The sequence below is a fragment of the Protopterus annectens genome, chromosome 14.part0 (assembly GCF_019279795.1).
Source record: "Protopterus annectens isolate FY-2018-M chromosome 14.part0, PAN1.0, whole genome shotgun sequence".
Lineage (NCBI taxonomy): Eukaryota > Metazoa > Chordata > Ceratodontiformes > Protopteridae > Protopterus > Protopterus annectens.
In genome coordinates, this window is record NC_056748.1 from 63,301,019 (window position 1) to 63,313,324 (window position 12,306).

General features: G+C 36.6%; 1 protein-coding gene across 1 annotated transcript in view; it reads left to right on the plus strand.

Annotated features, from left to right (window-relative positions):
- The window catches only part of LOC122788869 (interferon regulatory factor 2-like), a 590,221-nt gene that overhangs the window by 165,555 nt on the left and 412,360 nt on the right, over positions 1-12,306 (plus strand). The gene's annotated exons all lie outside the window — the stretch shown is intronic.

The window sequence follows — 12,306 nt, forward strand, 5'->3', positions numbered from 1 at the left end:
TCAAGGAATATGCATGAGACAAGTTTATTGTTATCACGAGCTAGGGAGACTATGTTGATGACTGATATGAGTGAAGTAGTTGTACTATGCTTGGGACGGAAACCATGCTGTGTGGCTGTGAGAAGGTTTTCCTGGTGAAGGTAATGCATTACTTGCTTGTGAATGCATTTCTCTAGGATTTTTGAGAGTGGAGAAAGTATGGCAATCGGTCTGAAGTTGGATATGTCTGAGGAATTGCCACCTTTGTGAATGGGTAGAGTAAAGAAATTCTTCCATACAGTGGGGACATAGGATTCAGAAATGGATCGGTTGATTAAGATGGATACAGGATAGGCAAGAGGTTCAGAGGCAATCTGCAGGAAGTAAGAGGGTAGCTTGTCAACAGATGGGGAGCAAGGTTTAAGTTTAGAGACTAATGACTTTACATAGTTGATACTGCTTTTAGAGAGAAGGAGTTAGGAGGGTTTGGAAGAGGTATAGAGTGTGTGGGGGTGTTAGTGTTGTTTCTGGGGGGATTTATTATGGAGGTTATTGAGTTTATAAAATGATTGTTAAATTTGTTTGCTATGTCTTCAGGTGTTGCACTGGGACATGGGTTAGGAGAGAAAGTGTTTCCTGGATGAAGAGTGTTTAACAGAGCTCCAGAATTTCTTTGTGTCTGATTTAAGAGTAGAGGGAGGATTGGCATAGAAGTTTATTTTCTCATAATGGATGATTTTTTTTTATTTTATTTCTGAGTTCTTTATATTTCTGAAGAAGAGAAGGGGTCCTAATTTTAGTCCACATTTTTCAAATTCTATCCCAGTCTTTCATGAGGGTCCGGTAGCTTTAGTGAGCCAGGGAGCAGTATTAGATTTGATTCTAATTGTGTGAAGAGGAGCAAGGGAGTTAAGATTGTTTAGGAATGTAGTGTTGAAGGAGTGGACAGCTTCAATTAAAGGAAGAGTGGTGAAGTAAGACCAGTTAATTTTGGGGAACTGGTGAATAAAAGAGTTAGGACAGAAATGAGAAAGTGAGCGGGTGGTAATAAATTTGTTAGGTTTGGTAAGGTGGGGAGTATGTCTGGTAATAGGGCAGTGGTTGCTGAGGGCATTTGGAAGGGTGTGGGGGTTATGATAGTTTTGAGGGTGGGAGACCAATATCCAGTCAAGAAGAGAGCTAGGTAGGTGAGATTTATTAATGTAGATTGGGGTTGTGATTAGCTGCTCAAACCCATGTAAGTTTATACAGGAAGTAGTGTTGGGAGCTTGTATTGTAAGCCAATCAATATTAACATCTCCCAGTATAATTATTTCATTGTGGATGGTATGTGAGAGGTGAGATAGGATGTTCTCAAGTATGTTAATATTATCACCAGGGGGAATATAGATTGCTGCAACAGTTATGGTGTTGAAACTGTTAAGTTTGAATTTGGTCAGTAGGAGTTCAGTTGTTGAGAAAGAGGGTAAGTCTAGTATGGGACTGATTTGGGAGAGACAATTGGAGTAGAGTATGGAGACTCCTCCTTCTTTTCTTTTAGGTCAATCTAATCTAAGGATATTATAGCCAGGAGGGATGAGTTCACTGTCCAGATGGTGTGGTTTTAACCATGTTTCAGTTAGGGTAACTATGTCAGGAGTATAGTTAGCTATCCAAGCATGGAGTTCTTGAACTTTATTTACAAGGCTCCTGACATTGATCGAGCAGAATTGTACTTTTTTATGTGGGTTGGAGGGGTTGGCAGGTTTAGATACGGGGGTTATTGTTCAGGGTAGTGTCTGTAGGGCCTGGGTTAGAATGAATGTCACCAGATAGAAGTAGAGGTTTGTAATGGGGTTTTAATTTGAGTAAGTAGACTTTCTTTTTTTTGTTTTGTTTTAAAGGGGGGGGAGATATTTTTATTTTAGGAATGGGAGTGGTGGGGGGGAGGATGGAGGGGCAAATTAGTAGATAGGATTGTGGTGTGGTACTTGAGATAAGAGTAGTGTTTGAGGGAATGGAAATAGGGAGTAGGTAATTGTGAGTGACAGGAGGTGAGGTGATAGAGTATAAGGAGTAGAGAAGGTAAGAGTATAGTTTGAGTTGTAAGAGACATGTCACTTTATGGGCTGTAGAACAGAGGATGTGAGGAAGGGGTGGCAGTAAGGTAGATAGGAGGTGAGGTGATAGTATAAGGAGTAGAGAAGGTAAGAGTATAGTTTTAGTTGTAAGAGACATGTCACTTTATGGGATGTAGAACAGAGGATGAGAGGAAGGGGTGGCAGTAAGGTAGATAGGAGGTGAGGTGACAGAGTATAAGGAGTAGAGAAGGTAAGAGTATAGTTTGAGTTGTAAGAGACATGTCACTTTATGGGATGTAGGACAGAGGATGAGAGGAAGGGGTGGGAGTAAGGTATAGTAGTCTTTGATAGTGGATAGTAGGTAAGTGTGGGGAGGAGCAAAGAAGGGAGGTAGTATGAGAACAGGAAGTAGAGGGGTGGGGGATTTGGGAGGAAGTGAGGGGTGTGGTTGTATGGATAGGTATAAAGGTAATGATATGGGGGGGTGGGGAGCAAAGTGAGCGGAGCGAGACTACACCTTCCAGATAGAACTTAGCTAAAAAACTATCGGCTAGTCCAGGGACACTTACTAGAGATGCTACACCTGGAGGGCTTTCAGTTGCAATTAGAGCAAATATGGCATCCAGGGTTTTTAAAACCTTTGGTGTGTTGTACCTGAGCAATCACTTGGGGGGTGGTGGAAGGGAGGGAGGGAAATCATCAATTGGAATTTAAAGTAGCAGGGGAGAATCCAAGGCACTCTGCTAAACCTAGCTAATTATCAAAGGACAGCCAAGGAAATAAGGTAAACATGCAGGCACCCTTGTTCAAGGACTGAAAGGTTTCTCCAAGAAAAACTATGTGTAGGACTACACCACAGGTAGACGTTGTATGCTGCTTACTAGTCTGCAATGGCAGATTTTATTCCCTTTTATATTTGTATTCCCCTTTGCTCATTGTTTGCTGCACACAATGTAGCTAAAGATAAAAGCAGCTGGAGACTTTGCACCTCTGTTTGGTGTTTAGTGAAGAACAAGTATTGAGGAGGAGGGACTGAAGGCTATGACTATTGAGAGGGGATAAATACCTTCACATAAAACAAATTATCAACAGTGAAATGGATGAAAGGGGTAGGGGTGGGCTAAGAGGAAGAAGGTTTGCAGCTGTTGCCCCTGGGTTATGCACTCTAGCTGACTGTAACAGATTTTAACAAGACATAACAGTAGTCACAAAAGCTGGCACCTACACTACACACGCGGCAACAACAAGCTTCCTGGCATTAAACCTGGGGCTGCAGTCTATTTTTGGATGATTGCTGGTTAGAGTTTTCTTTGCTTTTAGCTGGAGTGAAAGGATTCCTTGCTCACACAAGTGGGGGGGGGGGGGACCCAAAGCAATCAGGTCCTCAATGTCTACTACACAAGCGGCAACAACAAGGTTCCTGGAGTTAAACCTGGGGCTGAAGTCTATTTTTGGATGATTGCAGGTTAGAGTTTTCTTTGCTTTTAGCTGGAGTGAAAGGATTCCTTGCTCACAACAGTGGGGGGGGGGGGGGCAAAGTGATCCGATCCTCAGTGTCTACTACACAAGCGGCAACAACAAGGTTCCTGGAGTTAAACCTGGGTCTGCAGTCTATTTTTGGATGATTGCTGGTTAGAGTTTTCTTTGCTTTTAGCTGGAGTGAGAGGATTCCTTGCTCACACAAGTGGGGGGGGCCAAAAGTGATCAGGTCCTCAGTGTCTACTACACAAGTGACAAGAACAAGGTTCCTGGAGATATACCTGGGGCTACAGTCTATTTTTGGATGATTACTGGTTAGACTTTTCTTTGCTTTTAGCTGGAGTGAAAGGATTCCTTGCTCACACAAGTACTAACTGACAGGAATTCCAACAGTCAGCAATGACACCATGATGCAGTTTGTGCTGAAGAGTTTGCCATTTATACTTCTTTCATAACCCTATGGTTCCAGAGATATGAACATTTATTTGAAATGTGAGGACATAATTTGTTTCTGTCAAAAGGCTTAGGCTCCGCCCATTGGAAGTTACAGTGCAGATTTCCTGAGCTCCATTGGAGTGAATGAATTAACATATGCTAATGCTAATAAATGACAATTATACCATTATGCACAAACTAACAGATGAGAATGACACCATGATGCACACCCTAACAACAGAACAATGGTGCCATGATACACACACACACTACCAGACAATAACACCATGATGCACACATTAACAGATGTTGATGCTAACAAATGACAATGACACCATTATGCAGACACTAACAGAAGAGGATGACACCATCATGCACACCCAAACACAGCACAACGACAACATGATACATACCCAAACAGATGGTGATGACACCATGATGCAGATAATAACACATGTCAATAACACCACAATGCACACACTAACAGTCAATGACACCGTGATACACACATTTACAAATGATGATGACAGCATGATGCACACACTAACAGATGCAACCATTATGCACACTTTAACATATGGTAATGCTAACAGAGGACAATGACATTATGATGCACACACTAACACACAGTGACACCATGATACATACCCAAACAGATGGTGATGACACCATGATGCACACACTAACAGATGGTGATAATACTATGATGCAGATTGCACACATAGCAGTGATAACACAACTGGAACATTAACAGGTGATGATAATACCACCATACACAAACTAATAGATGGTGATGTCACCATGATGCAGGCACTAACAGATGATGATAACACTATGATGCAGTTTTTAACAGATGATGATACCATAATGCATATATATACATATATATATATATATATATATATATATATATATATATATATATATATATACTAACAGGAATTCCAACAGTCAGCAATGATACCATGATGCATACACTAACAGACAATGACATCATAATACTCTCTTTAACAGATGATGATGACACCATGATACACACACACTAAGAGATGATGACACCATGATATATACATTAACAAATGGTAATGCTAACAGTGGACAATGACACCAAGATGCACACAGTAACAGATGGGGATGCCACCATAATGCAGACCTTAACACATAACATTAGCACCATGATATGCACACTAGCAGACATTAGCACCATAATACACGTGCTAACAGATGATGACATCATGATGCACACATTAACAGATGGTGATGCTAACAAGATGACAATGGTACCATTATGCACACATTAACAAATGATGATGACACCATGATGCACAACCTAACATAGTTCAATGGCACCATGATACACACATTAACAGACAATGATACCATGATACACATACTAGCAGATGATGATACCATCATGCACACATTAACAGATGTTAATGCCAACAAATGATAATAGCACCAATATGCACACACTAGAAGATGGTGATAACACCATGATGCACAGCCTAACAGAGAACAATGGTATCATGATACACAAAGAAACAATGACACCATGATGTACACATTAACAGATGATGATGATACCGTGATGTACTCAATATATCAGTGAAACCATGATGCACACACTAGCAGACAATAACATCATGATGCACACATTAACAGATGATGCCACCATACTTCTGTTCAAGACAGCTGTTATTTACTGAAGCTCACCCATGCTTATCTATGGATATTTAATGACACTTTCCCCACCCGTCTTACTATTTATCATTAACTGTACACCATCCACAGATACATGAGAACCTTGCTAAATCCAATGCAGAACTCTTAGTATTCACTATAATGATGTTTAAACCTCAGGGGCTCAGGAGACATATGGCAATCTAAAGGGGACTGTCCTGTATGGTCACAAACAATACATACCAGATACATTAATAATTACTTCATTTTAATGTCATTATATGCAATATCAGGAGATTGGCAAATGAGGGTAAAAATTATCACAAAATAAATGGTCAGATTACAGAAAACACTATCATCGCTAAATATCTAGGGAAAACTGTAAACAGTAATTTAAAGTTTGACCAATGCATATGTAATAAATTCAGGAAAATTATTATACAGCATTATACCTCACTATTCCATCATGTTCTTCAGTGCAAAACTGTTTGCCAGCCTTTAAACAAGTGATATAAAATGTCTAAAAACATACAAGAATTACTTTTTCCTGTATACCTTTTCCCCTGTACCTGCTGACCATTATGTCTCTTCCAGATGGACTCCAGACCACTCATTCCCTTGATCTTCCCCAACCCACCAGGGTGAGAACCATCTAGGGGAAGCCATCATTGAGGATGCAACAAGGGTTGCTTGCGTCTTCACTAGCATCCAGGGAAAGCTCACTTTTTACTATTAGCCTTACCCCTTCCAGGATGAAACATGACCAGCATTAATAATGGGACCATGGCACCTACCACCACACAAATATATATAAGTCCGTGTACTTATTCAATGGAGGCTGCTGCCTATCAGTGGCTAGGTGTATCACAAGACTATCTCCTTGTGGCATGCACACCTCCTTCCTCTAAAGGATTGCTACAACCTGTGACCTGCTCCATCCCTCTCCACCCCAGAGTGGCCACATTTATATTTGCTGCCAAGTCTGCCAACCACTGTAGCTGACAATCAAACTTGGGTGACCTGGGGTGTAGTCAGGGCTTTTTCACTCCACCAGAGCTGGCCTTGCATTAACTTCATAAAATCTCAAAATCATAACACTGTAAAACCTAAACTATCAAGAAAGCTTTCAGAAATTGTCATTTTACTCTGTTTCTTATGGGTTACTTTATCTATGTGGCAATCAGTGATCTGGCTCCCTTTGGAAGTCTATACCTGGAATCACTGGGTGATCCAAAACTAGTCTGGAGAATATTATAATAAATGAACCACCAAAATAAAAAAAGTGGCTGATATATTACACAAAACTTTCTGAGATTATGGAAAAAAATCTTCTTACCATCAGAATAAGCCAATCATTATTTTTTTCTAAAACAATGTTATATATAAATATCTGTGAGTGTGTGTGTGTGTGTGTGTGTGTGTGTGTGTGTGTGTGTGTGTGTGTGTGTGTGTGTGTGTGTTTATGTGCTAGGGAAGAAGTACAAAATACCCACATGTGGCTTCTGAATCCAAGCCTTCTGAAGACTAGGTGGTCATAAGTTTGGCAATCACTCCTAAGAACATATGATCTTATTAACCAGAGGTCAAAGTAAAACATAGTCAGTCAGTTAGTTAACAAAGTAGTTGAGTTTCTCTGAGTAAGTTATAAGGGAATGTAGCAGTTGGGTGGAAATAAATGCATTTGGAAAGCAAGACTAGAACTTGATTGATAGTACACAGTATTGAGTTAACCATACTAAAATGGAGGCTATATAAGTGAATTGACAATGAAAAGAGAATTTGGGGAGAGAGTAAGGAGTAAATTACTCTTGGTGAAGTACCAAACAAAATGCATCACCTAACATTAGTAAGGGTCAGGGTAATCAGCCTTTTCTTAGCTGTAGCAAAGTCGGCCATTGAAAATGATACTTAGAGCTAGCACTAAAAGTGCATAAAAACAGAAAACCCTGTTCAGATATTGAGGAAACAAGTAAAACACTTATTTTATTTATTTATACTTTGTTTACTGAGTTAATCCCACTTGGCTAGTAGCCTCTTTTCAGAGAGCACACAGGGTGGTACTTATACTGCAAGAGAAATTTGGTCAGGGCATCAGGGAACTTCCCCTACTCTTCAGCATAGGGGGGTGCATTTGAGTGTGGCACATCTATCTTTCTGTTTCCATTCCAGGTGCATAGGCAACCCAGAGAAACAGGGGAAAACATGGTGAGTGCAAGTGATTGAAAAACACAAGAAAGTAAAGAAATAAGTGTGGAGATGGCTTAGCCTTTATATGAAAGGCAGCAAAACAAACCAGAAAAAACAGAGAGGTCATTAGTACTGGAGGAGAATGAAAATTTGATCAGAGAAGCTGCAGATTCAGAGATTTTGTTTCAGGAAAAGTTGTTTAAGGAAGAGGAAAGTTAACAGGAATGCATTATTACACCCATACAATCCAGAGGGTTGCGTGAGGGTTACTTTAAAGAAATTGTTAACCAAAGTGAACCAAAAACTGAGGTAGCAATGTCCTGGGGAGAGTTAATGGAAAAAAATCAAAGAAGAAGAAATGGTAGAAGAAACAACAGAACGATAATCTTACATACACAAAGTTAAGGAAGGAGAAAAGAAAGTTGAGGATGTGATGCAGATAAAAAAAAATACATTGTAAGAATAAGCAGCAAAAAATAAAAAGGACTGGAAAGGTATGAAGTTTGGGACTCAGTAATTGCACCATTGGGCATTTCCCCCACAGAGGTAAGAGCATTCATTCTTATAAATAATGAAGCATGCTGTGACATATTTTTTTTAGACTGGACAGGCCATGGAAAACTTCTTAAAGAGATATGAACAAAAGACATTCAATCTTTTTATATAGAAACAAAAAAGAGAATATTAATTCAATTTGGAACCAAAATTGAAACAAAAGATCTAAAAGAACAATTACTGACTTTGTCCAAAGATGTTTTAGATAAAACCAAAATCTATGATGAAAGAGGCTTATGGACTGGGGGATGGGAATGTGGGGTTATATAAAAATAGTAAATGACAATGTAGTACACATTATGAGTATAATCAAAGTACAAGGTAACAGAAGTTTTGTGAAATACAGAGGACAGCCTAAAACTTGTTATTTTTATGGAAAAGGCAATAATCTGATAAGTGAATGTTTGTCTTTTCGGTTTTTCCCAGTTAGGGGTCGCCACAGCGGAACTCCGGTCAGCTAATGATTGGCAGTAGATTTTTTATGGTGCTGAGTTGCCAGCCCGACACCCAACCTTAAGCGAAGGCACGCCCATTCACGCATATCTTTCAGAGGCCACTCGTCTGCGGGGAGGACATGCAGACTCCACACAGAAGGCACTCCAGCCGTGAATCAAACAGGAGAACCTCTTGCTGTGAGGCAACAATGCTACCACTGTACCACTGCGGCTTCTAATCTGATAAATGAATGTGATAAAAGAAAATTTTTATATGTGGCAAAACAGGGCATGATGCAAAGAAATGTGATTTGAAATATAGAAAATGTGACAACACTGGGCATGCATGGTTAGAGTGTGAGGAAGATGTGCAATTTATTGAAAAATAAGATACACAAAGCTTAGTTCAGTATATAGATGCAGAAAATAAATAAAAACAAGAAAATGACACACAGAAAAATAAAGACATTGTAGTACACGCAAAAGACAGGGATAAAGAAAAGAAAGAAGAGACAATTGATACATGTGAAGAATATATGAGTTGGCAGGTAGTAAGAGGAAAGAAAAATTCTATAGGAAAAAGTGTAAAAGGAAGGAAAAGAAAATTTGAAAGTGTAACATCAAAAGAAAGAAAAAAGGTAAGGGGTGAGGAAGATGTTATAATAACTTTACCCAAAAGTTGAAAATCCTTGTGTTGAATGTTAATTGAATGAAAAATATGAAAAGAAGAATAGGTATCTTGGAATGGTGGGCTTTATTAGATCCTCACATTAGTAGATATAAGGCAACTGATGGAAGAAGAAAAGTCGCAAACAGAAACACTGTGGGGTGGACCAATAGTTTGGAACACAGGCAATGATACATGTTCAAGGATATATATATATATATATATATATATATATATATATATATATATATATATATATATATATACATATATATTATGTCAAGACAATATCAAAATATTAGATGTTACTATAGTTGAACTAGGACAAATTACAATGCAAGATATAAGATGGAATACAAATGTATATAGGATTATAGCTATATATGCCCATGTCACTAAGAGACAAAGAGAAACAATGTTTAAAAAATTCTTAACTATGTCTGTGTAAACATGGATATAATATTGGCAGGAGATTTTAATTGCAATTTAAGAATCAATAAAAAGAACAGCAAAAATATCAAACTAATAAATGAAATAATGAAAAGTGGTAAATTATATGTATGGGACAATAAGCATTGGACATATAAAAGAAGTGAGATTAAGACTGAAATTGACTATTTTCTTAAATCAGATAGTCTAAGAATTATACAAAAAGGAACAAAAATAACAGGATTCTCAGATCATGTACCTATATGGACAAAAGGACATGAGAAAGAAGAATACATAAAAATAGGCAAAGGAATCAAACGTTTGAATGAAAGAGACTTAAAACTAGATGAAAGGGAAGAAATAAACTAGGAAAGATCATATAGGTATGAGAAGATTTTATGAAAATTGGACAAGTTGGTGGATAAGTTTAAAAAAAAAGTACAAAAAATGTTTTTGAAATGCTTAGAGAATAAGAGGAAAACAGAAAAGATAAAATATAAAACATTAAATCAAGACATATTTAAAGTGTTATTACAAGATAGAAAATCTTTTATGACAAAGAAAAGGAACTATATAAAATAAATAAAAAAAGGATTAATAAATTGCTATATAACCAATATTGTTTACAGGGAAAAAAGAAGTAGCACCTTATTTAAATAAATTAGTGAAAAAAATCTAATAAGAGAGTTGAAAAATAAAGAAGGAAATAAAGTCACATTGCAAGAAGAAATATACGAGGTGATTAAAGAAAACATAACACAGTCTTTTGTTAAGAAAGAAATAAAAAAAACTCAAAATGATGTTAACAAATTAAACCAAGAAGATAATGAAAGTTTGGAACAAAACATAAGTATGAAAGATTTAAATAAAGCATTAAAATAATCAATATGAATACAGTGACAGGGTTAGATATTTGTATAAAGATATGGAAAATTGGCAGAAAGTTATATTTGCAGAAGTACTAAATGAATGGGTAGAATTGGGAATTATAGATAAAGAAATTTGTATGGGTATTATAGTACTTATATGAAAAAAAGGAGAAAAAGAGGATAGAAAGAATTGGAAACCAATAGTATTAAATAATACATACTACAAAATATTTATGCGAATAATAAAGAGATTAACAAAACAAACAAGCTACTTGACAAAACGTTATTCAGCAGAAGGGGAAAAGGAAGTCAAGACTTGGTATGGTTGATAAAAGAGGCAATTGATATAAATAAAGCAGAGGCAAAAAATATGATAGGAAACTTGAGTAAATCATTTGACAAACTACAATATGAATCTTTGTGGGATATTCTAGGGGCATATAATATAGGTAGGAATACAATACAAATAATCAAGTCAATGTATGAAAAAAATTATGTGAAAGTAAATGTAAATGGATGGATAAGTGAAGAATTAAGCATAGAGTGTGGAATAAGACAAGAAGGCCAGCTAGTAGCATTATATTTTCCTTATTTATGAATACAGTGGTGAATAAGATTAATAAAATCACACATACTGCAGGATATAAGCTAGTAAATGAAATACAACTACCTATAATGCACACTTATGCAGATTAAAGAAAATTGGCTTAGGTATAAATAATGAAAAAAGTAAGGGTTTTGGCTACAAATGAAATATAGGAGACATAAAAAAAATTAATGAAGAATATATATATATATATATATATATATATATATATATATATATATATACATATATACACAGACACACACACACACACACACACACACACACACACACACACACACACACACACACACACACACACACACACACACACACACACACACACACACACACACACACAGAATAGTTTTTGAATTAAGTGACTATAAGAAAAAAACAGTACAAGAAGTAAAAGATATATGTAACTTTTGGAAGACATATAGATTAGCATATAGAAAGAAAGTGTATTTGATAAATTCCATCTTAAGAGATAAAGTAACATATATTGCTAATATGCATATGATACCTACACAATATGAAATAGAAATAATGTCCATTATATTTGCATGTATTTGGGGATCAAGACTAAATCCAGTCAAAAGGGAAATATTATACATGAAAGAAGAAAAAGGAGGATTGGGATTAATAAATCCTATTGTGCACGCAACATATTTAAATCTATACAGAGCCTAAATAGGTCATATGAAATAATGTAAGAATCTGATAGAATCCATACTATATTATAAATACAAATGTTTTGGGTTAAAAATGGAAATAGGAAAAATACTTAAGGGAACTATGAATGAAGAGAGAAAAGAATATCAGAATAAAATGTTATTATGAAAATTAAAAATGAACATGAGTGAAAAAACAGAAATGAATGGTATCTAAGCATTATGATACAATATTACTTTATTGATCCTTGGAAACATTTAAAAATAAGAAA